Source organism: Gopherus flavomarginatus, unplaced genomic scaffold, assembly GCF_025201925.1.
Source record: "Gopherus flavomarginatus isolate rGopFla2 unplaced genomic scaffold, rGopFla2.mat.asm mat_scaffold_131_arrow_ctg1, whole genome shotgun sequence".
In the NCBI taxonomy this organism is placed as follows: Eukaryota; Metazoa; Chordata; order Testudines; family Testudinidae; genus Gopherus; species Gopherus flavomarginatus.
Window position 1 is genome coordinate 179,070 of NW_026114672.1, and position 27,223 is coordinate 206,292.

The window sequence follows — 27,223 nt, forward strand, 5'->3', positions numbered from 1 at the left end:
TCACCATAGCTTCCTTTACTGGGGTGGAAACCAAGAACTGGGTGTGGACTCTTTCAACCTCAGCTCTTTCCAAATCCTTGGTCTTGGATAGGGGAAATTTACACTTCTCTGAAGTAGAATCCTTTACAAAACCACTTAAAATCTCAGCAGTGTTAATGAGGAATGGCTTCCTGAAACATATCTAGTTTTTCTTTAATTCAGTGGCACAGGTCCAGGAAAGGGACTGGATACAGGCCTGGATCAGAATCTTCGTTAGTTACCACAGCTGGAGATTCTATTAAAAAATGGGCATTTTTCTGAAGATATTACATTTTCAACACTGGTTTTATTTTATACACATCTTTAGAACCTACAAAGGATAAATTCGACAAGAACTCCACTTCTATTTCCTCAACATCTGTGTCATGAACGGCTGCATTTCCCATAGCATAGGATTAGCTAGGAGAGATCTTCTGTAGGGCCTGGGTTACAAAAGCTTTGGGAACCAAACACATGAGCATTTTGCCTAGTTCAAAATCACTTACCATGGAATTCTCTTCCCAGATCATCGGAGACAATATTGCCTTAAACAACTGAAATACACTGTGATCATATGCACTTCCTTCAGTTAGTTGGGGTTGTGCTGTTGTTCACCATTTCTGAGTTGAGATTTTAAATCACTGCTGTTTCTTTGTTAGCCTGTCCAGTAAATTAGAGAGTTCACTCCTGTTGATAGAACTGCACTTCAACTTTCTCCATGTCATCATGGAGGGATGGGGAAAAAGCAAAGCTGAAATCATAAATGCGGACTTAGCAAAGGGTCATTGTCTTAAATTCTTCAATAAATCTGAGCTACATCCTATCAAAATGAACTAATATCCAATTGGGTGACCAAACACAGCCTTCAGGAAAGATAGAAACCCACATCACAGAGAGAGAATACATTAGAAAGAAAGTGTCAAGTGAAATTCCGGAGCAGGTTACATCTGATTATTCAGAACCGGGACAAGAGATTCTTCCACCACATTGTCCTCTGATCCATTCAAACCTGCTTCCCTCATCCCTGTCTCCATAGTCAGTTATGTTATTTACAAATTTTTTTAGTATTCTAGCATCCCCATAATAAGGGAAAAACAGCCCTCTTCCCAGAAGTGGCTTTACAATAGATGGAAGCTGGGATTTAAACTCTAAATGATCACACTCTATTTGGAATCCATTTGAATTCCCCTCCCAGGACTTTTGACACTCATCTCCAGTCACAGCGATTCTGATATAGGATTAAAGTAGTAAAAACATCATCTGCAAGCACAGACAACAGAGAATGCTTCATCACATGACACTTTGAGAAGTGGATGGATTGAATGTGATGAACATAAACTCTGCATGGCCCAGGCAAAAGGTAACAGTTCTGCAGTGAAGGAGAAGGAGGGAATCTTTGAGTCACCTCATCTCCTTCCAGTGTCACGGAAGCTGAAATGACACTTTTTTCCTGCCCCTGCTCCTCTTCATTTACATCTAATTTGAAAAATTCCCAATATAACTGCTCTTCAGCACAACCCAGAGCAACGTGAGAACAACTGGCAATGATACAATCTGTATCATTGGTGACTAACAATAACTTTGCAATAGGAGGAATGGTACAAATGTGACGTTCCCTGGTTCCTCATAGGAAGGGCACACTCAAATTACTTGTGGGACAATAGAAAGGACAAATAGGTCCATCTCAAAAGAGGGCGAACTGCAAAAGGCAAAAATGGGCCACTCATCTGGACAAGCTGAGGGATAATGGTGCTGCAAACAGTTCAAAGAGCTTTAAAAGTTACTATGTGGGAATCAGGAAAAGTGTTAAAGAAAAGAAAGTCTTGATAGCCCTAGAGATTGTTACAATGTTGATCTCCCTTGCAGATTCTCTGATGGCTAACATGGGCTGAGAGCCAAGAGAAGGTTTTCCCACACTCACAGCATTCGTAGGGCCTCTCCCCTGTGTGGATTCTCTGATGCTCAGAAAGGGCCGAACTCTTAATGAAGCATTTTCCACACTCACAGCATGTATACGGCCTCTCCCCTGTGTGAATTCTTTGATGGGTAATAAGGTTTCAGCTGCGATTGAAGGTTTTCCCACACTCACTGCATTCATAGGGTCTTTCACCTGTGTGGATCCTCTGATGTCTAGAAAGGGCTGATCCATCAGTGAAGCTTTTCCCACACTCACGGCATTCATAGGGCCTCTCCCCTGTGTGGATTCTCTGATGCTCAAAGAGGGCTGATCTGTGAATGAAGCATTTTCCACACTCACAGCATTTATACGGCCTCTCCCTTATTCTTTGATTACCCATTCTTTGATGGGTAATAAGGTTTGAGCTGTGATTGAAGGTTTTCCCACACTCACTGCATACATAGGGCCTGTCCCCTGTGTGGATCCTCTGATGTCTAGAAAGGGCTGAGCTAGTAATAAAGCTTTTCCCACACTCACAGCATTCAGAGGGCTTCTCATCTGTGTGGATTCTCTGATGAAGAGAAAGGCCTGTTCTGCAAGTGAAGGTTTTCCTAAGCTCACAACATTTATACGACCTTTCCCCTGTGTGAATTCTTTGATGAGTAATCAGGTTTGAGCTGTTATTGAAGGTTTTCCCACACTCACTGCATTCATAGGGTATTTCACCTGTGTGGATCCTCTGATGTCTAGAAAGGGCTGATCTGTGAGTGAAGCTTTTCCTACACTCACGGCATTCATAGGGCCTCTCATCTGTGTGGATTTTCTGATGCACAGAAAGAGTTGATCTGTGAGTGAAGGTTTTCCCACAATCACTGCATTCGTAGGGCCTGTCCTCTGTGTGGATACTCAGAGGAACAGAAAGGCTTGATCTGTGAATGAAGTTTTTCTCACACTTAGTGCATGTATTTTTTCTCTTTTGCCTAAGGATTTCCTAGTGTGTTGTGGTTTCCATGAGGACCTTCTGAGTTCCCTGAGAGGAAATACATTTACCCAATTTCTCCCCTGCCTGGTTTCCTTGCTCTCTTTCTGGTCTGTGCTGAATCTTAAAAGAGTTTCCCTCCTCATTACTCCTGGACACATTCCTTTTCGAACTTTGCGATAATGCTCTGTGTTTATCCAGTTGCTCAACATTTCCCTGCTGATAATTCTGCTCCTCTTTCTCACATGTCATTGCATCACCTGCTGCGATAGAGACAGAAACCTCAAAACAGGGATGGAAAGGGGAAGACCAAACCAAAACAGGCGCTGAAGACAGGTCAAATAAAAATCAGGAACTGAACTCCCCCAAACTTTTCCCCTAAATAGGACAGAGGAGGGGGATGAATTCAGCCTTCACATCCTATCCAAATACGCAGGGGGAAGGGAAGAAGCTAATGCCTGGTGTCTGCTAGGATCTACAGGAAGCCATGAGCTATATTTACCCTGAGAATACAACCCCTGCTAGGGACAATAATGAACTGAGAGACCTCCCAAGGGCTTTGCTGGGCATACCAGATGTTTCCTTCAGGCACTTACAGATTCTGAGTTGGTTTAATGTTTTCTCACCTGTGCGGGGAGCTCTCAGGATCTCTCTTTCCTCAGAGCCCTGGAGGTCTGGGACCCATGGCTCTTCTCCTTGTTCCAGCTGGGAGATCATATCAGGCTGGGTAAGAGGAAATCTTGCTGAGATGAAAGAAAACAAAGGAGTTCAGTTGATTTCATAAGACTTTGTCATAAAAAAATTCTGTTTATTTAACTTCAGTGCTTAGTGTGACCTGGTGGGCCAGAGGCAGTTCTCACTGAAAATGCCAAGATCGGGGCAGGCTGAAAAAGAGATCACCCACACAGGCTATCGAGAAGCTGAAAAAAGAAATCACACAGTCCCCTTTATTGCATCCCAGTTCTCTGACTCCCAGTCAGCACCTAGATCCAGCACAGTGAGAGGTTATTTAAAAACTGCTCACATAAACAAAATGATCTTCTGACCCCAAAGGTCAGCCACGTTACCAGGTCAGTATAGGTTTGGATCTTACCCAAAATACCACACTCCCAGCCAATCCTTTAGCATCTAAACTAAAGATTTAAACGAAATAAGATAGAATGAAGTGAAATGGGAAAGCAGTCAGATACATTCCAAAATGGATAGATCAGGTTCTTAGCAGTATGTGCTGTGAATCTTGTGTTTGGGACACAGGAAGAACAAGTCACATAGCAAAAGGAATATAAAGCGCAGCTGCATCATCTCCGTTTTGTCATCAATCCTCCTTCCTGCCTCTGGAGCAATTTCTCTACAAACTGAACCCTGGAACAAAGGACTGAATGAGCCATCCAAGCTGTGGATGTGTTCCCGACAGACTTTCACACCGGCAACTCACTAATACTGCTAAGAACCTGATCTATCCATTTTGGAATGTATCTGACTGCTTTCCCATTTCACTTCATTCTATCTTATTTCGTTTAAATCTTTAGTTTAGATGCTAAAGGATTGGCTGGGAGTGTGGTATTTTGGGTAAGATCCAAACCTATACTGACCTGGTAACGTGGCTGACCTTTGGGGTCAGAAGATCATTTTGTTTATGTGAGCAGTTTTTAAATAACCTCTCACTGTGCTGGATCTAGGTGCTGACTGGGAGTCAGAGAACTGGGATGCAATAAAGGGGACTGTGTGATTTCTTTTTTCAGCTTCTCGATAGCCTGTGTGGGTGATCTCTTTTTCAGCCTGCCCCGATCTTGGCATTTTCAGTGAGAACTGCCTCTGGCCCACCAGGTCACACTAAGCACTGAAGTTAAATAAACAGAATTTTTTTATGACAAAGTCTTATGAAATCAACTGAACTCCTTTGTTTTCTTTCATCTCAGCAAGATTTCCTCTTACCCAGCCTGATATGATCTCCCAGCTGGAACAAGGAGAAGAGCCATGGGTCCCAGACCTCCAGGGCTCTGAGGAAAGAGAGATCCTGAGAGCTCCCCGCACAGGTGAGAAAACATTAAACCAACTCAGAATCTGTAAGTGCCTGAAGGAAACATCTGGTATGCCCAGCAAAGCCCTTGGGAGGTCTCTCAGTTCATTATTGTCCCTAGCAGGGGTTGTATTCTCAGGGTAAATATAGCTCATGGCTTCCTGTAGATCCTAGCAGACACCAGGCATTAGCTTCTTCCCTTCCCCCTGCGTATTTGGATAGGATGTGAAGGCTGAATTCATCCCCCTCCTCTGTCCTATTTAGGGGAAAAGTTTGGGGGAGTTCAGTTCCTGATTTTTATTTGACCTGTCTTCAGCGCCTGTTTTGGTTTGGTCTTCCCCTTTCCATCCCTGTTTTGAGGTTTCTGTCTCTATCGCAGCAGGTGATGCAATGACATGTGAGAAAGAGGAGCAGAATTATCAGCAGGGAAATGTTGAGCAACTGGATAAACACAGAGCATTATCGCAAAGTTCGAAAAGGAATGTGTCCAGGAGTAATGAGGAGGGAAACTCTTTTGAGATTCAGCACAGACCAGAAAGAGAGCAAGGAAACCAGGCAGGGGAGAAATTGGGTAAATGTATTTCCTCTCAGGGAACTCAGAAGGTCCTCATGGAAACCACAACACACTAGGAAATCCTTAGGCAAAAGAGAAAAAATACATGCACTAAGTGTGAGAAAAACTTCATTCACAGATCAAGCCTTTCTGTTCCTCTGAGTATCCACACAGGGGAGAGGCCCTACGAATGCCGTGAGTGTGGGAAGACCTTCAATCGCAGCTCAGACCTTTCTAAACATCGGAGAATCCACACAGGGGACAGGCCCTACGAATGCAGTGATTGTGGGAAAACCTTCACTCACAGATCAACTCTTTCTGTGCATCAGAAAATCCACACAGATGAGAGGCCCTATGAATGCCGTGAGTGTAGGAAAAGCTTCACTCACAGATCAGCCCTTTCTAGACATCAGAGGATCCACACAGGTGAAACACCCTATGAATGCAGTGAGTGTGGGAAAACCTTCAATAACAGCTCAAACCTGATTACCCATCAAAGAATTCACACAGGGGAAAGGCCGTATAAATGTTGTGAGTGTGGGAAAACCTTCACTTGCAGATCAGGCCTTTCTCTTCATCAGAGAATCCACACAGATGAGAGGCCCTCTGAATGCCGTGAGTGTGGGAAAAGCTTTATTACTAGCTCAGCCCTTTCTAGACATCAGAGGATCCACACAGGGGACAGGCCCTATGTATGCAGTGAGTGTGGGAAAACCTTCAATCACAGCTCAAACCTTATTACCCATCAAAGAATGGGTAATCAAAGAATAAGGGAGAGGCCGTATAAATGCTGTGAGTGTGGAAAATGCTTCATTCACAGATCAGCCCTCTTTGAGCATCAGAGAATCCACACAGGGGAGAGGCCCTATGAATGCCGTGAGTGTGGGAAAAGCTTCACTGATGGATCAGCCCTTTCTAGACATCAGAGGATCCACACAGGTGAAAGACCCTATGAATGCAGTGAGTGTGGGAAAACCTTCAATCGCAGCTGAAACCTTATTACCCATCAAAGAATTCACACAGGGGAGAGGCCGTATACATGCTGTGAGTGTGGAAAATGCTTCATTAAGAGTTCGGCCCTTTCTGAGCATCAGAGAATCCACACAGGGGAGAGGCCCTACGAATGCTGTGAGTGTGGGAAAACCTTCTCTTGGCTCTCAGCCCATGTTAGCCATCAGAGAATCTGCAAGGGAGATCAACATTGTAACAATCTCTAGGGCTATCAAGACTTTCTTTTCTTTAACACTTTTCCTGATTCCCACATAGTAACTTTTAAAGCTCTTTGAACTGTTTGCAGCACCATTATCCCTCAGCTTGTCCAGATGAGTGGCCCATTTTTGCCTTTTGCAGTTCGCCCTCTTTTGAGATGGACCTATTTGTCCTTTCTATTGTCCCACAAGTAATTTGAGTGTGCCCTTCCTATGAGGAACCAGGGAACGTCACATTTGTACCATTCCTCCTATTGCAAAGTTATTGTTAGTCACCAATGATACAGATTGTATCATTGCCAGTTGTTCTCACGTTGCTCTGGGTTGTGCTGAAGAGCAGTTATATTGGGAATTTTTCAAATTAGATGTAAATGAAGAGGAGCAGGGGCAGGAAAAAAGTGTCATTTCAGCTTCCGTGACACTGGAAGGAGATGAGGTGACTCAAAGATTCCCTCCTTCTCCTTCACTGCAGAACTGTTACCTTTTGCCTGGGCCATGCAGAGTTTATGTTCATCACATTCAATCCATCCACTTCTCAAAGTGTCATGTGATGAAGCATTCTCTGTTGTCTGTGCTTGCAGATGATGTTTTTACTACTTTAATCCTATATCAGAATCGCTGTGACTGGAGATGAGTGTCAAAAGTCCTGGGAGGGGAATTCAAATGGATTCCAAATAGAGTGTGATCATTTAGAGTTTAAATCCCAGCTTCCATCTATTGTAAAGCCACTTCTGGGAAGAGGGCTGTTTTTCCCTTATTATGGGGATGCTAGAATACTAAAAAATTTGTAAATAACATAACTGACTATGGAGACAGGGATGAGGGAAGCAGGTTTGAATGGATCAGAGGACAATGTGGTGGAAGAATCTCTTGTCCCGGTTCTGAATAATCAGATGTAACCTGCTCCGGAATTTCACTTGACACTTTCTTTCTAATGTATTCTCTCTCTGTGATGTGGGTTTCTATCTTTCCTGAAGGCTGTGTTTGGTCACCCAATTGGATATTAGTTCATTTTGATAGGATGTAGCTCAGATTTATTGAAGAATTTAAGACAATGACCCTTTGCTAAGTCCGCATTTATGATTTCAGCTTTGCTTTTTCCCCATCCCTCCATGATGACATGGAGAAAGTTGAAGTGCAGTTCTATCAACAGGAGTGAACTCTCTAATTTACTGGACAGGCTAACAAAGAAACAGCAGTGATTTAAAATCTCAACTCAGAAATGGTGAACAACAGCACAACCCCAACTAACTGAAGGAAGTGCATATGATCACAGTGTATTTCAGTTGTTTAAGGCAATATTGTCTCCGATGATCTGGGAAGAGAATTCCATGGTAAGTGATTTTGAACTAGGCAAAATGCTCATGTGTTTGGTTCCCAAAGCTTTTGTAACCCAGGCCCTACAGAAGATCTCTCCTAGCTAATCCTATGCTATGGGAAATGCAGCCGTTCATGACACAGATGTTGAGGAAATAGAAGTGGAGTTCTTGTCGAATTTATCCTTTGTAGGTTCTAAAGATGTGTATAAAATAAAACCAGTGTTGAAAATGTAATATCTTCAGAAAAATGCCCATTTTTTAATAGAATCTCCAGCTGTGGTAACTAACGAAGATTCTGATCCAGGCCTGTATCCAGTCCCTTTCCTGGACCTGTGCCACTGAATTAAAGAAAAACTAGATATGTTTCAGGAAGCCATTCCTCATTAACACTGCTGAGATTTTAAGTGGTTTTGTAAAGGATTCTACTTCAGAGAAGTGTAAATTTCCCCTATCCAAGACCAAGGATTTGGAAAGAGCTGAGGTTGAAAGAGTCCACACCCAGTTCTTGGTTTCCACCCCAGTAAAGGAAGCTATGGTGACCCAAGGAAAATTGTTTGTACAACTCCACTTCCTACTTCAGTGTCCCTGATTACACTTCCAAAGTATGCCAGGGTTAGACTGAGAAGAGTCATCCTTCACTGTTTGGATGCAAAGAGAGAGTGCTTCATAGGACATTCCTTCCCTGTGGATCCCAAACTGGCTGCCTGGCTGGGTAACAAGGACTTTCAGGCTGTAGAAATGATGGTAACCAATGAGGCAACGAATTTGTCAGCCTCCAATTTCAGACTTCTGGATACTCGCATGTTGAGTCCTGATACTATGGCTTTGTGTCTGACGCTGTGGCTACACAATTAAGCTGATGTTGGCACAGCTGCACCAATGTAGCTGCGCTGCTGTAGCACTGCTATTACAGATGCTCTAAGCCAGTGGGAGAGATTTCTCCCATCGGACTTGATTAGTCCAGCCCCCGCAAGCAGCGGTGGCTTTGTTGGCAGGAGAAGCTCTCCCGCTCATGTAGCACTATCTACACAGGGGGTTAGGGCTGTGTAACTACGTTGCTCAGCTGTGTGGATTTTTCACACCCCTAAGCAATATAGTTATCCCGATAAATGTCTTTAGTGTAGACCAGAGAGGTTTCTCTTGTGCTTTATGCATTTACATTACTTCTCTACCTCCTCCTACTTTGAAAGATTAGAAAGTGTGAAAAGAGAGGTATTTTTCTCCATGATGCAAAGATTCCGATATAGAAGACCCCTTCTACCAACACGTATGGCAGAAGATCCTGAGATATATGAACTCACAGAAGTGGTTGGGTCCTACATTGGGACAAACCACAATAAGAACCAGGGTTCAGTTGTTGGCAATGGGGATTAAAAGAAAAGTAACATATGACAACAATTTGTGATCTTTGAATATGTTGTTGTTACCAATTAAAATGAAATTATAGGTGAAGTTATTGGTTAAAGAGTAAGAGACTGTGTGATAATCTGAATTATTTTGGAAAACTGAAAGTTGTCTTGTTTTTGTTAGTCATACAGAAAATGATGGCTAATCTTGAAAAGTTAATTTGATTTAATTTACCCTGGTTCCTCAACTGTTGCTACAGCTCTAGTACCCATCAATCCAAAGACTGAGAGAAATGGAGAGTTCCAACCATTGTCCTTTTAGTATCTTATTGTTCCTCTCTCTGTTTTTTGTGCTGGCCTTTCTCTTCTATCATTTTCTGCCTTTGTTTAGTTGATAACAGTTGGTATCCATCACTCACATTTGTTTGTTTAAATCTCTATCCGTTAAATAATTTTTTTGCTTGTTCAATAACTGTACTCAAGTGCTGCGTGAGATACTAGTTTTACTGTGGACCCTTGCTACTGTATCTTGGGATACTTCAGTAAGAGAGGATCTGGGATTTCACCAAATATCTGGTGGACACACTGAAGGAACTCAGGGGTTAGGGTGGCTGCTGTAACTCAGAGGAGGGTCCTTGAGTTCCAGCAGGCTGGTGAGTTTGGTCACTAACATCCAGCTGCCAAATGCAAAACTCCCTCTTCCTTGTGGCAGGTGGCAACAAGGAGACTCACAGTCCTCAGTACCCTGAGAAAGGTCACAGTTTGTCTCTATGTTGATCCACCTGTCAAATTCGCACAGGGAAAGCTCCCAATAGCACAAAAGTCTGCCCTATGAAATCATGGAACATGTGCACTTCGCTCTGTGAAAGCATGTAAAGAATCCAAGCGCTGGAGGACAGGGTTTGGGTCCAGAGTGACCTAGACAAATTGGAGGATTGGGCCAAAAGAAATCTGAGGAAGTTCAACAAGGAGAAGTGCAGAGTCCTGCACTTAGGACGGAAGAATCCTATGCACTGCCACAGGCTGGGGACTGACTGAGTGAGGGGGGATTTGATAGCAGCCTTCCACTACCTGAAAGAGCAGGATTGTGGACTCTCTCCTAGCCACTTTTGTTGGGCTGGGCAGGCAGCCTGGAAGCCTTTCTAGAAGAGAATTGGGAACTGAGTTAGAAAAACCAATGTGGAAACCAGAACCTCAAGTTTAGACTCATTTGTTTATAATATTAAATCTTCAATTCTAGTGTCACGGTCAATACAATTGCTTCTGCCTGATAGTTGCCCAAAGGGAAACTTAACTTCTCTGCAAAGGGAGTGGAGAGAAAACACTTTTCAGAGGCCAAGAGAGACAAGGCGAGTGAGGGTAAGAGCTTGTAGAGGACCAACCTCTGTTGGTGAAAGAGACAAGCTTTGGAGCTAACCCAGCACCCTGCTTCAGTTTTGTGTAGCCTGAAAGGTCGTCTCTTTCCTAAACAGCAGTTAGAACATAAGAACAGCCATACTGAGTCAGACCAGTTCATCTAGCCCACTGTCCAGTCTTCTGAAAATGACCAATGTCAGGCGCCCCCCAGAGGACCCATGGGACCAACATGGATACAACAACACCCCAACCAAGGTTAAAAGTCAATGCACGTGGGAGAAGCATCTTGTGTTTCATTCCTTATGTGCTAGTCCCATTGTGTTGCCATCTCCTTTTCTTTCTTTCTGTTAAAAGCTTTGGTGTTTTGCACAGAAACATTATTTCCCCAGCAGAGACCCAGGAGTGGTGGCTGCATTCCGGTACCAAACAGTCACTAGAAGGGGGCAGACAAAGGCCTTTAGGACGAGGCATCCCTCACTGTCAAAAAATCATCTCGCTCCTGCAGGTGACTGGCAGCCTGAATTTGTTCCTTATCCTCCCAGAGTCTGGGGGGCTAGAATCAGAACTACCCAGCCCCTCCATATGTAGCAGGAACAAACATAAACCTTGTCTTTAAAACAAGCTGTTCCCTTCCTTCTCAGGGAAGATTTTTCTATGAGTGAAGTTGAGTTTCAGTTCCCCTCTCCTGGGGTGGGGCCAGCTCCCAATGAGCTCTGATTTCACCTTTGCCCCTTTCAGTCACTCTGGGATCCGAACTCTGCTCCCTGCCGTCAGGCAACTTCCAGCCCATCCACCTTGCTCATTAATTCCATGGTCATATATCACCCCCTTTGCCAGCACACAGAGCCTGCAGGAAAGCTACTCATACTAGATGCATTGGTGCTATAGTGTTGTGCATAGGTGCTGTCCAAACAGTTGGTCTGGGTTTGAGTTCCAGCCAGTGCAATAATGGCTTTTTGTCTTCTGTCTCCTCGTCTGGAAGTGGTTTAATTTCAGTCACATTGTGTTACAATCACATCCATAGAATGAGACAATAAGTGTGTAAAAGTCCAGCAGGTCATACACGATGGAGGCACACAAGGGGCTGGAATGTTTTCATCTGAGAAAGACAGAACACTTGGAAACCTGCAGCTCCCATCCCCTGGCCTTCCGTGTTATGATTCCAGCTGTGTGAGCTGTTTGTATGATGTTCTGGCATGATGGGGAAATAAAGTATTGAGTCAGTTTTTGCTCCTGCAGATTCCTTTGCAGTTACAATTATAATGACATGAACAAAAGGGAGGCAAAATAAAAATAATCCCCAAATTGCAATACAGGTGGGGAAAGAGAAGATCACGGTTAAGCCAAATACATCAAAATAAAAATACTAAAAGGGAAAGGGGGAAGAGATCAGGTCTGTGGAGATCCCCTTGATATTTGAACTCACATTGTTAGAATCAAAGTTCAGACTTGACACTGGAAAACCTGCAACTACCTGTCTCTCTGAACACCTGTGATGAACAAGATCGAGTTGGGACACCGGTTCTGCTTCAATCATGTATTGTCTCTCTGTTCTCTCTTTCTTCTCCCCGCAATTCCTCGTATCCAATGTCTCTGCCTTTCTCCTCTTGTTCCCTCTCCCCCTGCCCTTTCCCAGTGGCAGCGACTCACAGGGCTTCTCCCCTGGTAGCTGGTGCTCATTATCAATCAAATAAATCAAAACACTTTCACCAGCAAGTGGATTTAGCCCAGGACCCTCAGAGTCAGCAGCTGTTATACCCCCACTGAGCTCTCTGGTCAGGTGTCCTGGCACTGGAAGCCTCCTGTGTAGATTCTAAAATAGCAGGGGGCTGAAATATTGGACTGGACATTGTAGCTCCACCGTTATTTTATTGAATTGCTTCAAAACAGCAAGTATAGAAAGTCTCCTAAGTGTCAGGCTCTCTGCCATGGAAACAGCTGCCCCTGCTCTCCAGGAGTCTGTGTGTTCCACCCAGCAACGTACAAACCTGCTCCGAGCTGAAGGGGGGTCAGACAGTGACGGTAACGCAAATCTTCAGACAATTAACCCAAGTCCCTTCCTTTCTTGAACCCAGGACGTGCCAGTCACTTGTTAGCCATGGCGTTATCTTCATCTTCAAATACCTCTCAGGACATTTCACAGAGAGAGTGGAACCCCCCCCCCCATGGCTCCCTGTTGAGGCATTGTACCGTACCTGCCCCTGGACACTGTCTGGTTTTATACTCCTAGAGCTTTTTCTCTTCAAACCCCTTATCCCAATCTCTGGGCCACCGCCACATTTCAGAGTTTAGAATTTACTCTCATCACCCTCGTATGGCACTTTCCATGTGAATGAGACAAAGCAATGGGGGAAGCTCTGTGGCTAATGAAAACCGGTGTGTTGGGTGAGGCCTGAACTCATAACCCCAGCAGTGCGCCTCCCTCACTAGCCAGTTGTATCCCTGTAGGTGCTTCATACACAAGCCTGGGAAGTAGGCAGTTACCTGTGTCTGTGATTAACAGAGTTGGTGGCTAATTGAAAGGCTGATGGTTCAAACCCAGGTGAAGATAGAGGTGTTTGGCTTTTTTGTGAAGAGAATCCAGTACATTTTAACAGGCAGGAAAATGCCTCAATTCTGGCCTAGCCTCATTGGGCAAGCATAAGGAGTAATTTCACCAGATGTGTTGGTGGTATAGGGGTGAGCATAGCTGCCTTTTGAGCAGTTGACCTAGGTTCAATTCCCAGCCACCACACTGAGGTGCTGTTTTCTCAGCTGGAAACTAGTTTAATTTCCGTCACATTGTATCAGTTTATCAATGGAATGAGAGAATCAATGTCCTGCAGGTCATTAAACACCCAGTGAAGGAAGAAAGGGGCAGGACTATACAGTGAGCAGGTGGAGTCACCCTGGTATTACAATGTTTGGGTTTTTTTTTCTTTACTTCCCTCTCCCTTTTAGACTCAGAGCATTTAAGGTTAGAAGGGACCAGTGTGATCATCTAGTCTGACCTGCTGCACCTTGCGGGCCAAAAGAGCCCACTCACCCACTCCTGTAATAGACCCGGGAGGGGAGGCAGCTCTGTGCTCTGCCCCTACTCCAGGCAGCGCATGGAGGCCCTCTGCCCCCCTCCCACAATGGGTGTGCAGAGATGTGCCAGCAGCACTAAGGTGGCTCCCTGCCCACTCTGCCTCTGTCCCTCCGTGCCGCTTCCAGAAGTGTCTGGCATTTCCCAGCATCCCCTGGGGTGGGGGGAGTGTCTCCATGTGCTGCCTCTGCCCCGAGAACCAACTCCACAGCTCCCATTGGCCAGGAACTGCAGCCAATGGGAGCTCTGGGGGCCGCGCCTGCAGGTAGCGGCACATGGAGACTCACTGTCCCCGCTGACCTGAGAGCTGCTGTCACAGGGTTGTGTGTACTGGTCACTTCGGGAGTTGCAGTGCCCGGGGTAAGCACCACCCCCTCCTGCACCCCAACCCCCAAGCAGAAAGCCCGCACCCCACACCCAAATTTCCTCCCAGAGCTTTGCTTGTCTTCCTTTCACCCAGAACCATCCTTCCTCTCCTGGGTTGCAAGTAGCCATCCTTGGGAAGCCACGAGGCAGGCACAGGATCCTACCTCCCAGCAGCCAACTGCACCTCCCCAGACTTTGCAGAATGAATGGTGGCGCTCTACTAACCCCACTTAGCCGCACTGAGGGGCTTAGCTTCTGCCCTGCCTTCCTCAGCTCGACTTTCCTCTTTTGCCCCATTCTTGCCTCACTTCCTCCTTTGGCAAGTCACACAAAGGAGGCCAGCAGGAAGAGCTGGTCTCCACCAGCCAACCTCCCAGGGCAGAGGAGACCAAGCCACAAGGCTCCAAAAGGTGACTGACCCAGATCCTCTAGCTTTCCTCTGCTGATGCCAAGGCTCTTTCTCAGCTCATTTCCCCAGCCTCTGTCCTGCAGGGGTTGGGTTTATCACAGGTACATGCCAGTGGCAGCAGTAGGAACTTTGCTAGACAGCCAGGGAAGCTGGGAAAACTAAGCAATTTTGTTTCTGCCTGGTTTTGAACCAGGGACCTTTTGCGTGTTAGGCAAACGTGATAACCACTACACTACAGAAACTCTGTCAGAGGACTCTGCCCCTCCCTTCATAAGAGTATAAGAATGGCTATACTGGGTCAGACCAAAGGTCCATCCAGCCCAGTGTCCTGTCTGCCAACAGTGGCCAATGCCAGGTGCCCCAGAGGGCGTGAACCTAACAGGCAATGATCAAGTGATCTCTCTCCTGCCATCCATCTCCATCCTCTGACAAGCAGAGGCTAGGGACACCATTCCTTACCCATCCTGGCTAATAGCCATTCATGACTTAACTTCCATTAATTTATCTAGTTCTCTTTTAAACCCTCTTATAGTCCTAGCCTTCATAACCTCCTCAGGCAAGGAGTTCAACATGTTGACTGTGCACTGTGTGAAGAAGAACTTCCTTTTATTTGTTTAAAACCTGCTGTGCATTAATTTCATTTGGTGGCCCCTAGTTCTTATATTATGGGAACAAGTAAATAATTTTTCCTTATTCACTTTCTCCTCATCATTCATGATTTTATATACCTTTATCATATCCCCCCTTAGTCTCCTCTTTTCAAAAATGTAAAGTCCTAGTCTCTTTAATCTCTCCTCATATGGGACCCATTCCAAACCCTAATCATTTTAGTTGCCCTTCTCTGAACCTTTTCTAGTGCCAGTATATCTTTTTTGAAATGAGGAGACCACATCTATACGCAGTATTCAAGATGTGGGTGTACCATGGATTTATATAAGGGCAAATATTCTCTGTCTTATTCTCTATCCCTTTTTAAATGATTCCTAACATCCTGTTTGCTTTTTTGACTGCTGCTGAACACTGCATGGTCGTCTTCAGAGAACTATCCACGACGACTCCAAGATATCTTTCCTGATTAACTGTAACTAAATTAGCCCCCATCATATTGTATGTATAGTTGGGGTTATTTTTCCCAATGTGCATTACTTTACATTTATCCACATTACATCTCATTTGCCATTTTTTTGCTCAATCACTTAGTTTTGTGAGGTCTCTTTGAAAATCTTTCACAGTCTGCTTTGGTCTTAACTATCTTGAGCAGTTTAGTATCATCTGCAAACTTTGCCACCTCACTGTTTACCCCTTTCTCCAGATCATTTATGACTAAGTTGAATAGGATTGGTCCTAGGACTCACCATTGGGGAACACCACTAGTCACCCCTCTCCATTCTGAACACACCGATGGGCGAACCTGGAGAAAGTGATGGCAGCCCTTCGATGGGTCAGCTGGCAGAGCAAAGGACTGGAGCCGGAACTCAGGAAGTCATCCTTATGTTGTCCTTCTGACTCCAGCTTGAAGGAGAGCTTCTTTTTCTTCCCCTTGCTGAGAAAGAGCAGGAGAAGAAAGAAAGATCAGGTGAGTCAACTCTTGCTTGGGAGCCACCCACTGAAAATGTAAAAACAAAAAAGTAAAGCCATAAAAGACTTCAAAGCCCACCAGGCCCAACCTCTCTTCTAATATGGCAGAAAAGCCACACGTCTCCTGTCTAGGTAGGGATATCCTATTGCCCCACAAGAAGTGGAAGGTCATCATGTTCAGCCTCAGCAGTACTCATGGAGCAGGGGGAAATACATGGCTGAGGAAATTCCCTGTAGACGAAAGATAGGTCTTGAGCATCACAGCTTTGTAGGTAATTACAAGGTCTACTTACGCCACCGGCTGAGCCATTCCTCACAGGCCAGCAACTGCTTCTCCCAGTTTGCGTTCCTCACCATGTACCCAACTAAATGCTAGAAGGCCCAGCTCATCAACCTACCCACTCTTGCAGCCCTCCTCTTCCACCCTGACTGATAGGGAGGAGTATTAAGCCTCCCTCCCTTAGGCCTTTCAGCATTCCTGGGGAACACCAACACCGCCCAAGTGACTTTGGGCCAGTTGGTCAACCAATAGGGCTGCCTCCTAGGCCAGGCTGCAGCCCAGCTTCAGGACTCAGAGGAAATGGAGCTCCCATCCCTACCTACAGGACTCCAAGCACGACCAGCCTTCTGGATCAAACATCCCCTCTTGTGCTCAAGTCACAACAGCTAGCAGGCAAAAGGCAGGCTTTCATATCATTTGAGAGAGCAAGACAGAGCCTTGGAAGACCCAGCAGGATTAGGTCGCACAGGAATTGTCCTCAGATCCTACTGAGACTTCAACTCAGATTGCAGGATTCAAAGTCCTGAGGGCTGCTCTTACACCATGGGACCAATAGGGAACCCCCAGATCTCTGCTGAGTTCTGGTGTGGATGACCCTGCGGGCGCAGCCCTGCATTTACTCACCAAGTTGGCATGTAACAGTTTGCTGCAACTCCCAGAGGCCTTTCTTAATCCAGACTGAGAGGCCAGTGGCCATGTGAGGAAATTGCCCCTTCCATCCTAGGCAGTACATGGCCCTTTCTAGGAAAGACCAAGTCCTGGAGGAAAAATGACTGTTGTGAAATAACATCCTGAGGAGATGCCTTTTTCAGTTGTTGGAGGAGTACCATATGGGGAAATGCTCCCTTTTCACCTGACCAGGAATTTGAACCCTGGACCGTCAGATTAAAAGTCTGATGCTCTACCAACTGAGCTAGCCAGGCTCATAGGAAAAAAAGGGCAAGTTTGATGCAGAAGAGAAACTAGTCAAGAAAAAGAGGGCAGAAAATTTGCTACTCTTGCTTCTTTAGCAGCCCTAGGCCCATCTTGCTTCTCCATGTGGCACCCAGAGACATTCTTCTTTTTTTAGTTAAATATCAGATCCAGGAGAAAACACAGTTATACAAAGCAAAATAAAATTGACCTGTCTCATGCAGTGCTACATTGACCTCTATTCAGACTGAGCCTAAGGGAGGGCCTTGCTTTGGGATCAAACATGCCCTCTTGTGCGAGTCACAACAGCTAGCAGGCAAGAGACAGGCTACCATGTCATTGAAGAGAGCAAGAGGAAGCTTTGGAAATCCCAGAATAATTAGCTGGCAATGAAAGGACCCCACAATTCTACAGGGGCTTGAACTTTGATTTCAGGATTCACAGCTCTGAATACCAGCCCTTACACCATGGGACCAGCCAAGAGAGTTTGACTTCTGGCATGAAAGACTCTGTGGGGACAATTTTTTCTCTCAGGGAATACCCAGTGGGAATATGCCTTTCTGGCCAGCCCTACATTTGCTCAAAAAATCAGCACACAGCACTTTGTTACAGGCCCAGAGGCCTTTCTTCCTCCAGACTGTAATGCCAGTGGACAGGTGAGGAAGTAGCACTTTCAGTCCCAAGCAGTAAAGAGCCCTTCCTAGGAAAGGCCAAGTTCTGAAAAGGAAAAACTGAAGTCAAAGAGAGTCCTCAAGAGATGCCTTCTGAAAATCTTGGGGAATTGTCCTTCTACCTGACCAGGGACTTGAACCCTGGACCCTCAGATTAAAAGTCTGACGCTCTACCAACTGAGCAAATTTGATGCTGAAAAGAAACTGCTCAGAAAATGAGGGCAGAAAACAATACAGAAAACCTGATGCTTTCACTCTCTTAGCAGTCCTAGCCCCAGCCTGCTCCTCCATCCGGCCCCCTGAGGCCTTATTCTTTTTTTAGTTAAATAGCAAATCCAGGAGAAAACACAGTTATACAAAGCAAAACGAAATCACAAACAGAAATGTCATTGGAAATACAAAAATTAAAAAGGAAAACGCAATTCCCATCACTTTATCATGTCTGGGCCATTCCTGTATCGAGAGCACCTGCTAAGGGCCCTGTGTGCTTACGAGAAACCTGGAGAAACTCATACCACAGCCTGAACATGAAACTCAACTGCTCCCAGGTGCTGCAGTAAAACCCTTTCCCTGCTATGACGTTGCACTCCATATGATTTTATTAAAATATGCTAATGAGTGTGAATATAATGTAACTGGAATATGCTTTATGCATGTAAGGTAGCATTACAAAGTTTATAATCGACTGTGTGTGTTCATCGTATGTGTATGAACCGATCATTCTTGTATCTGAAACTAGAAATATGAACAATAACTCTGAGGTCTTGTTGTAATGATGCAAAGTGTGGGCCACTAATAGTGGTTTGGACTCTTGATGGCTCCCATTAACCAGGACAATTGACTGTAGATGGCTCTGTCCTGCACCATCTGTGAGTCAGGCCAGGAAAAATGAAGGCTTGGGGTCTCACAGGACATGTGAGCATGTCACCTGGTACAGGAATCCATCTTAAACCTGGGGCTTTTCCCCAGGAGAGAGACAAAAGATTCCTGCCTTGTACCAAAGTTATATAAGGGGGTAGAACAGAAGAAAGGTGGCTGCAGTCATAAGAAATCCCCTAGCTACCACCTGAGCTGGAACAAGGATTACGCCAGGTGAAAAGATTGGGCCCAGACTAGAAATAAGCCTAGTCTGCAAAAGAAGCTTATTGGAAGATCTCTGAGGGTGAGATTTTATCTGTATTGAGTTTCATATTGTATTAGGTTTAGACTTGCATGTTTTTGATATATTTTGCTCTATGGAGAATACAAACTCTATAGAGAAGGAAAAGTTAATGCCTTAGAAGATTCTGTGTGTGTGTGTGTTAGATGGATGCGAAGGTGTCTAGAAAACACTCTCCTGTAGTCTCTTTTCTCTGATTTCCTTTAGAAAATTTGAAGCAGGGAGCAAAAACCATTGTCTTCTGAGAGGTTTGAACTCAAAGCCTTCAGATTATGAGACTGAGACACTACCAGCTGTGCTAAGAAGGCTTGGAAAAGATTTAGACTCAATGCATATAGAATCCTTCTGCAGCCGTGACCGAGCCAGGAGTGCACTGGAAGAAGCAGGGGGATATGGTGCCCAGACACCTTTCCTGGCAGCTAATAGATCAATTTTCCCTGACAGTGAACAATCTACTGGAATTCATGGCAGCAGAGGGTGGATATTTCCAAGCTGAGCATCAGCTTCCACATTTCAGAACTTATTCTCCTTTTCCTAGTAGGGTACTTTCCATGTGAATTGGGCAATACAAGTTGGGGAAGCTACAGGGGTAATAGAAACCAGTATTTAAGGTAAGGTTTGAACTCATAAGCCCAGCAGTAGCCCCTTTTGCACTAACCAGTAGCACCACTGCAGTTGCTTCTTAGGCAAAGCTGGGAAGCAGGCAATTATCAGTCTCTGTGGTTCACACCTTTGCCTGGTAATTGCAAGGCTGCTGGTTCATACCTAACTAAAGATGCGACTTTTCAGCCATGAGACTCCAGGATATTTTAACAGGAAGAAAATCTCCTCATTTCTGGTTTAGCCCCATTTTACCCCTTCTGCCTGTCTTCTCCCCCACACGATCTCTTTCCTTCCCCATTGGGGCCATACAGAGAGGAGCCCCAGTCACTGAGAAGTTCCCTTTTCTCCTTCACAGAGGGCTTTAACGCCCCTTATCTCACTCAGGCTCACAACCACCCAGAGTTCAAGAACTGTCCCTGTTCCCATTGGACAGATGAGGGGAGCCTGAGGTCCAGAGAAGGGAAGTGACTTACCCAAGGGCCTACAAAGCAAAGCGGTGGCAGAGCCATAAAGAAAAGCCACCAGTTCCAACTCCTGTTCTAATGGACAACAAACCCCCCAGAGGCAGGGATAGAGCCCAGGAATCGAGATGGTGGGGAAATGTCATTCCAACTGTTTCTGTCAGAAAATCCCATTCAGACTAAACCAGTTTGTTTCTCGAAATCATAACAAGTGGGATAAAAGTTCTTTGCTAAAATATTTTGTTGCAAAACAAAAGCATCTCCTGTCTGTCACAGTGTGTTAAATTGTCTTGTCGCACACAAGAGGAGACACTTAGATCTCAAACATTAGATAAGATGCTTCAGTCTGAGCTAAGTCATTGCTGCTCTTAACAATTTCAAAATAAAAACATACAAATCAAATAGACTATTTCAGCTATTCTATTATGTGTTAATCTGCTCTGAGTAAACGTGATAGGACACCTCATACTATGCCCTACTCCGAGTGACACTCTCAAATGGATCCCCATCCTCCGCCCACTGTGAGGTAGGTAGGAGCAGATCATTATTATCTCTACTTGAAAAAGGGAGAAGGTAAGGCTGAAAAAGGAGAATGGACTTGTCTTATGTCACACAGCAAGTCAGTGGCAGAGTTGGGAATTGGACCCAAGAGCCCTGATTTTCAAACTAACCATCGGAACTTGAATTTCAGACATTGAATGACCTGAATAAAGTGCTCTCAGATGAGCTCCAGACCAACAACAGTGCACAGTAATTATTCAGCAAGTATTTGAGGAGAACTGCAATGAACTGCTCAGAATCATGAACTGCTCAGAGACAATTAATGCAGAGAAGCAGCAAAATTTGTCAAACATAGAACTGGTTCTGACTTATTTCCTTGATCTTAAAAGAGAACAACAAGGACCTGAGTCTCCTCCCTGCCAATCAGGGTAGAGCCTGAGGAGGGAAGGCTGAGGGTTCTCACCAGAGAGCACAAAGGATGGGCCAGGTCACCAGTGGGGATCACTGTCAGAGCACTATTTCAGCCCCACAGTTTTGGATGGACCACCCACAGTGGGAGCTGCAGAGCACTCCCCTGCAACACACACACACACACACACACACACACACACACACACACACACCCTGGTGTTGGGAGGGGAACAGGAGAAAGGACAAAAGAAGCAAGAGACAAAGAGAAAGGAGGGAGGGATGGATGGAGGGAAAGGTGAAACAAAAAGGACAAACCCTAATGTCCCCAGTGATTCGAAGGGACAAAATCCCAGGCGTGGAATAAAATTCTGCCTCCTTAAGCTCGTGTTTTCAATGCCTAGAATTCAACTCTCACCAGATGGATCAGACTGAACAGGTTTCAGACCTCCAGGAGGCTCTTGCCTTCTAAACAGGGATGGCTGTTTTCTAGTAAAATCACTACAAGGGAAGGAGAAAACTCGAAAGAGGTTCCTCCTGGCACTCACATCCGTGAACCCGAATACTCTGTCAGTCCTCAAGGAGACCTGGAGAAAGAGACTTGCTGAAGCAAAGCCACAGGGGTCTCTGAGGTTTCCCTGGCCCCTCGCCTCTGTCCTGCCTGGATGATGTCAGCATCTCTCTGTGAGGTCACCACCTCCCCACCACCTTTGACCGATAGTCTGAGGTGCTGAAAAAGGCCTTTGTGATGTCACTGCCACACCCCTCCCTTGCTGTGTTAATGTCCTGCCCCTGGCCAGGCTCTTTGCAGGTTTAAGCTACTCCCTGTGGATCACCCCACTCAAGGAGCGTTCGTTCTAGGAAGCAAGCCGGCTAGACAGGAAAATATCAGACGCTGCTGCCAATGCTACACTCAGTTTTTCAGAAATTAGTCGACTTTATGGCCAGAAGAGACCATTAGAGCTTCTAATCTGACCCCCTGCATATCGCAGGCCTCCTGTATGACAAAAGAGCTACTTTGGAGGCAAACACATTCCAGAAAGGCATCTAGTCTTCATTAAATGACATCAGGAGATGGCAAATCCACCACTTTCCTTGGTAGCCTGTTCCTGTGGTGAATCATCCTCGCTGTTGAATATTTGTGCCTTAGTTGTAATATGAATTTGTCTCTTTTTACCTTCCAGCCGTTGGGTCTTGTTATGCCTTTCTCTGCTCAATTAAAAAGCCCTCTAACACCCAATATTTTCTCTCCATTAAGGCCCTTCAACACTTCAGTGAAGTCACCTTTCAATCTTCTTTTGATAAGCTAAACAGACTGAGCTCTTTCAATAGCTTACTAGAAGGCATTTTTCTCCAGCCCTCAGAACATTTGGTGGCTTTTTGCTGCCCCAGCTCCAATTTCACATCATCTTTTTCAACCGAGGACACCAGAACTGGAGGCAGCATTCCAATATCAGTCTCACTGATACCATGTCACCTCCTGTGACATTAATGACTTAATCTGTAACTGTATAGATCACCATTGCGACCACTGTTCTATATTTGCAGCCAATATTATAGAAAAGTTGCCACGTAAGGGGTCTGTGAAGAGGTTCTGATTGACTGATTATAATGATGCTATCTCTAGATGTGTATCATTTTTGTAGTTGACGTTATGAATATTGGTTCTATGCTGTCCATATTTCAAACTCGTGCTCTGCTTCTGGGGAACACTCAAGACAAGTTGGTGTCAGTTCTGCCTAGCCTGCTTGATGGCCCACTAAGGACCATCAGTTATACAATCGACCCATTGAGAGAAGGCAGATACACCTTGTGACTCATCAAGGTATGCAGGGACCTGCCTGTGGACAGAACTCAAAGGTTTTTCTATGCCACGTGCTGGATAGAGTGTCCTTGGGACAAAGAAAGCAAAGACCACGTGGCAAGAGACTATAAAAGGCTGATGCCTCATCTCCATCTTGTCTTCAGTCCTGCTTCATACCTCTGGAGGGACTTTGCTACAAACAAGCTTCAGCTCTGTACAAAGGACTGAATGCCCCATCCCAGTTGTGGATGGACTCCAGAGACTTGATTTGAACCTGCAGTTTATTCCATAGCTGCTACAGGCCTGAACCAAGAGCTTTGCCATTACTTCATGTGAAGGATTAAAAATCTATTTGCTCTTTATGTAGCAACCTGGTGCATGGATTGTGCCAGCTCTTTTCCAGACTCAAAGTCCAGAGTATGGTCAAGGACCAGAGGCCTAGCAAATAGTGATAAGCTAAGAGAAAGCTGGGGTAAACAGAAAGCCTTGCTTGCTAAGATAGGCCTGGTCAGCAAATTGCCAGGTGTTGGAGCTAAGAACTAAAGAATTGTGTCTTATTCAGAGATGCAGATTGAACAAAGAATCCCTGTTCCTATTGTGTTTGTTTCTTCTGTAGGGAGACGTTCTTCCCAGAGATCCAGTCTTGAGTTTATGAAAAGTTGTCACATGTCAGTATAAGATATGTCATCCTTCCACGTCCCTTCCCAGGGACCAATGCCTGCCTTTAGACACACAGAAAATCTTTATTGCCATATACTTTCACTGTTTCTTTGCTTTAACCCCTAGGAATGTACCTGTTGGACAATCAAAGGAGTTGCTCCATTCCTATGGACCCCAAATCAGAATTCAACATAGATATTTTATACTAACAACATTTTATCAAAGTATTAATGAAATGTTAACTTGCTAACTTGAGACCATGGGTGGAGACATTATGTAATCTGTTAACTATTGGCTAATGTGCTTATCTTGTCTTGCTGCAAAACCTATCCCGGGGTGTGGAACTGCCTACCCCGTCACTTTCCCCTGCTTGTGAAAAATCTATATATTCTATTGTAATTAATTAATTAACAATGTCTCTGAGCCTAATAAGCAAGGTGACACTCCGCCAGCACTGTGTGTAATAAACTCCTATTTTTGACCTCTACATGGTGTAGATTTCTGTCTTTCTCGGACACCTGCTGAATAAAGAGAAGATTCAGGATCCAGCCTGGCTGAATGTGTGTCCTCTCCTCACAGCTTGGTGATCTTTTGAGGAAATGGAGAAGACTGCCTTTGCCTAGCTGTACATTGCTTGCAAAAGAAACAGGTCTTTTTGGTGACAAGTGTTGAAAGGATGCACTAGACAAATGTGGAGACAGGAAAAATGTCCCCCAACTGGACTGGCATCTGTGGATGCTGAAGTCACAACACAGAACACTAAACACTATTTGAGAACGGCTGGTGTCAGAAGAGTCTCTAACAAGGCCTCTTCCCCCCAGCAGGGGCCTCTCTGTGCACAGAACTCCTGGTAGCGTGATGGCTGCAGGCAGTGGAGAACTCTATTTTGGCATCTCTTTGCCTGTTTTGTGGTCAGCATCTGCAGTGGCTGTTAAAAGGTCTCTAGATAGTGATCTTTGGGAAGAGCTGGCTGAAGAGCCTTCCTACTAACCAGGAGAGCCTGGCTTGGCCTGCCAGTTCTTCCTTGCTGAACCTAGTGTGTCTGTTGGCTCCTTTTTTGTATCTCTTTTCAAAAAAAGAAAAGACCTGTCAGCAGAATCCTTCTAAGTGCTTGTTCAAGACAGAGAGAGCCTTCCTTGCGGCTAAGTCTTGGTGCCATGGGGCATGCCTCATTGCTGTGGTGCCTCTTGCTGGCCATCCTGGTAATAAGTTCTGGTTCACCGGTGCGCCTTCATCTAGTGGCATCTGGCTGCATCTGTTTTATCATTAGGACCCATGGCGCTCTCAGGACTTCAGTGTCCTCTTATGGACACAGCCCTCTGGCTGTGCCCCACTCAGTTCTCTCCCCCATTCCCGGGGGCAGCTGTTCTCTACCCGGACACTTGCCTCAGTCGCTGGCTGCAGTCCAGGGTGTAGCCACCCGTGTCAGCCACTACGGAGGCAAAAGTCGTGAACGTCCAACCCTGCATCTGTTTCCCTGGACCACTTCCCCACAGCCCCAGCACCTTCCTCCGCCTTTGTATTAGGGCCTCAGTCTGGCAGAATTCGGCCAGAAGGTCACTCATGCTCCCCTTACCCACCCAGCACTACTCTGATCATGGTGCCCGCCCACCCTTCCCCTTCCCCTTCCCCAGCCCCAGCCCCATCCCCAGCCAAACCTCCCTCCTCAAACTCCAAGCAGTGACTAACTCTTGCTGTGCTGAGCAGCCCTTTATATATGGGCTGCTCCAGCAAGCCTTCTCCTGATTGGCTCTCCCAATAAGCCCTTTCCTGATAGGCCGGGTTCTGCGCAGCCTCTGCAAGGCTGCCTTAATCTTTCTCCTGCTTGGTTGGGGGCAGACACCTCCCCACACTTGGAAAATGGCAAATGAGAAGTTTAGAGCTGGTGGAAAGGTTACCATGACTGAGAACTGAGCCGAGGTTGCTGCGACTGAAACACAGATCACTAACCGCTATATGATCACAGTGGCTGGTGGGAGAAGCACATGTTAGAAGCCCTCTGTCATCTCAGCTGTGGCTTTCTGTGCACGGAGAGCCAGACACCTCAAGGTCTGCAGGTCTTGAGGGAAATGTGGAATGTCTGTACTTTAGAATTTGCAGGTGTTGTCCTGGGCCATCAAATGGAACAGTTGCAAACACTTTCTTGAGGCAGGCACCATGGCTTAGCTGGCTAAAGCACCTGCCTCCTAAATAGGAGATCCTGGGTTCAACTCCCAGTGTTGCCTTCGTGTATGGCTTTTGTCTCCTCTGCTCACATTTTCCTGTGTCTTCCTAGGAAACAGAAGAGACCTCCCTTGGTAGCCAAGTCATTGCTTGCTAAGGAAAAGGCTTTTTTGTAGAGAAGCATTGGAAAGAATCAAATCACAAGCCTGGAGTTGATGAAAAGGCTGCTGTGACTGGCATTAGCATGGTGGTTGCTTTGACTGCAATAGCTGCAACGTGAGAGCCTGATTCACTGGGGATGTCCACACGCAGATGTCATGTCACCTTCCTTTAGATAGTCACTGATAAAAAATGGAGCAGTTGGGAGAAAAGTCCCAGAGAGTGGCATCGTGGCTAAGCTGGCTGACTCACCTGCCAGGTAAAGTGGAGGTTAGAGATGCAGCACCCAGTGGTGCCTTGCCAAATGTGTCTGCTCTTCCCATCTTTTGGTCAATCTTCTGAGGAAACAGAGAAGACTGCCTCTGCCTTGCAATGCAAATACTTCCAAAAGAAACCAGTCGTTTTTTCTGAGCAGTGTTGGAAGGAGGCACCTAAGAAATGTGGAGACAAGGAAAAGGTCATCGTAACTCAACTTGCATCCATGGCTCTTGGGGCCACAACGCAGAGCACTAAGCACTGTATGACCACAGCAAAATCTAAACTTTACACCTTATTACACTAGGCAGTAGTTAGGTCAAGCATTTTTCTCACCCCACTGGATGTTACCCTCCTTAATACATAGAATTCCCCCCTTCATTTTCTCAGGATTCCTGCTGCTTCCAACATAGGTGGGGGAGGACAAAGGCAAAAACATGATGCCACAGTCTCCTATTTTATATCCTTAGTTCAAGTGTCTAGAAGACACTTGCCCAGACGTGTCCGGGTGGGCTCTGCTGAGTCACTAGGTTGGGGAATCCTCCTGGTGTGGTCTTGTGCAACTGACTCATAGACTTGAGCAGTCCCCACAGTGTTGTGTTTGGGCATCTGTCATTGAATTGGAAATCCCTTAATTACAATTCCTCTGCTGATTCATGGTTGTTGAACTCCCTCCTTGGCAGGGGTCACTAGCAAAATTATAGCATATTTCAGTAACAACCATACAGCAAAATGCATAACTTCATACACCCTCATGCTATACATATTTGGACAGAGTAACCGATTTCAGCAGATCATGACTTTTCATGTGATAACTGACATGGAATTGTTTGTATGACATATCACAGTCATATATGAATGATGAATATGTGAGCTACAGGGGGCTATTTTGAGGTACATCATGTCACAAAAGCCTCCAGAGACTGGTCTTTGGGAAGAGCTGGCTGAAGAGCCTTCTGAGTAACTGAGAGATCCTGGCTTGGCCAGCCAGTTTGTGCTTGTGAATTAAACTTGTCCGCTGGGCTCCCTTTTTTGTGTCTCTTTCACATAAACAGAGCAGAAGTTCTTGGC

General features: G+C 45.5%; 2 non-coding genes across 2 annotated transcripts; both read right to left on the reverse strand.

Moving 5' to 3' along the window:
• Positions 1-14,707: 14,707 nt before the first annotated feature.
• TRNAV-AAC (transfer RNA valine (anticodon AAC)) lies at positions 14,708-14,780 on the reverse strand. Its single transcript has one exon. It is a non-coding gene; the product is annotated as a tRNA-Val (tRNA).
• A 2,466-nt stretch (positions 14,781-17,246) lies between these two features.
• TRNAK-UUU (transfer RNA lysine (anticodon UUU)) lies at positions 17,247-17,319 on the reverse strand. The gene has a single exon. It is a non-coding gene; the product is annotated as a tRNA-Lys (tRNA).
• Between the last annotated feature and the right edge of the window lie 9,904 nt (positions 17,320-27,223).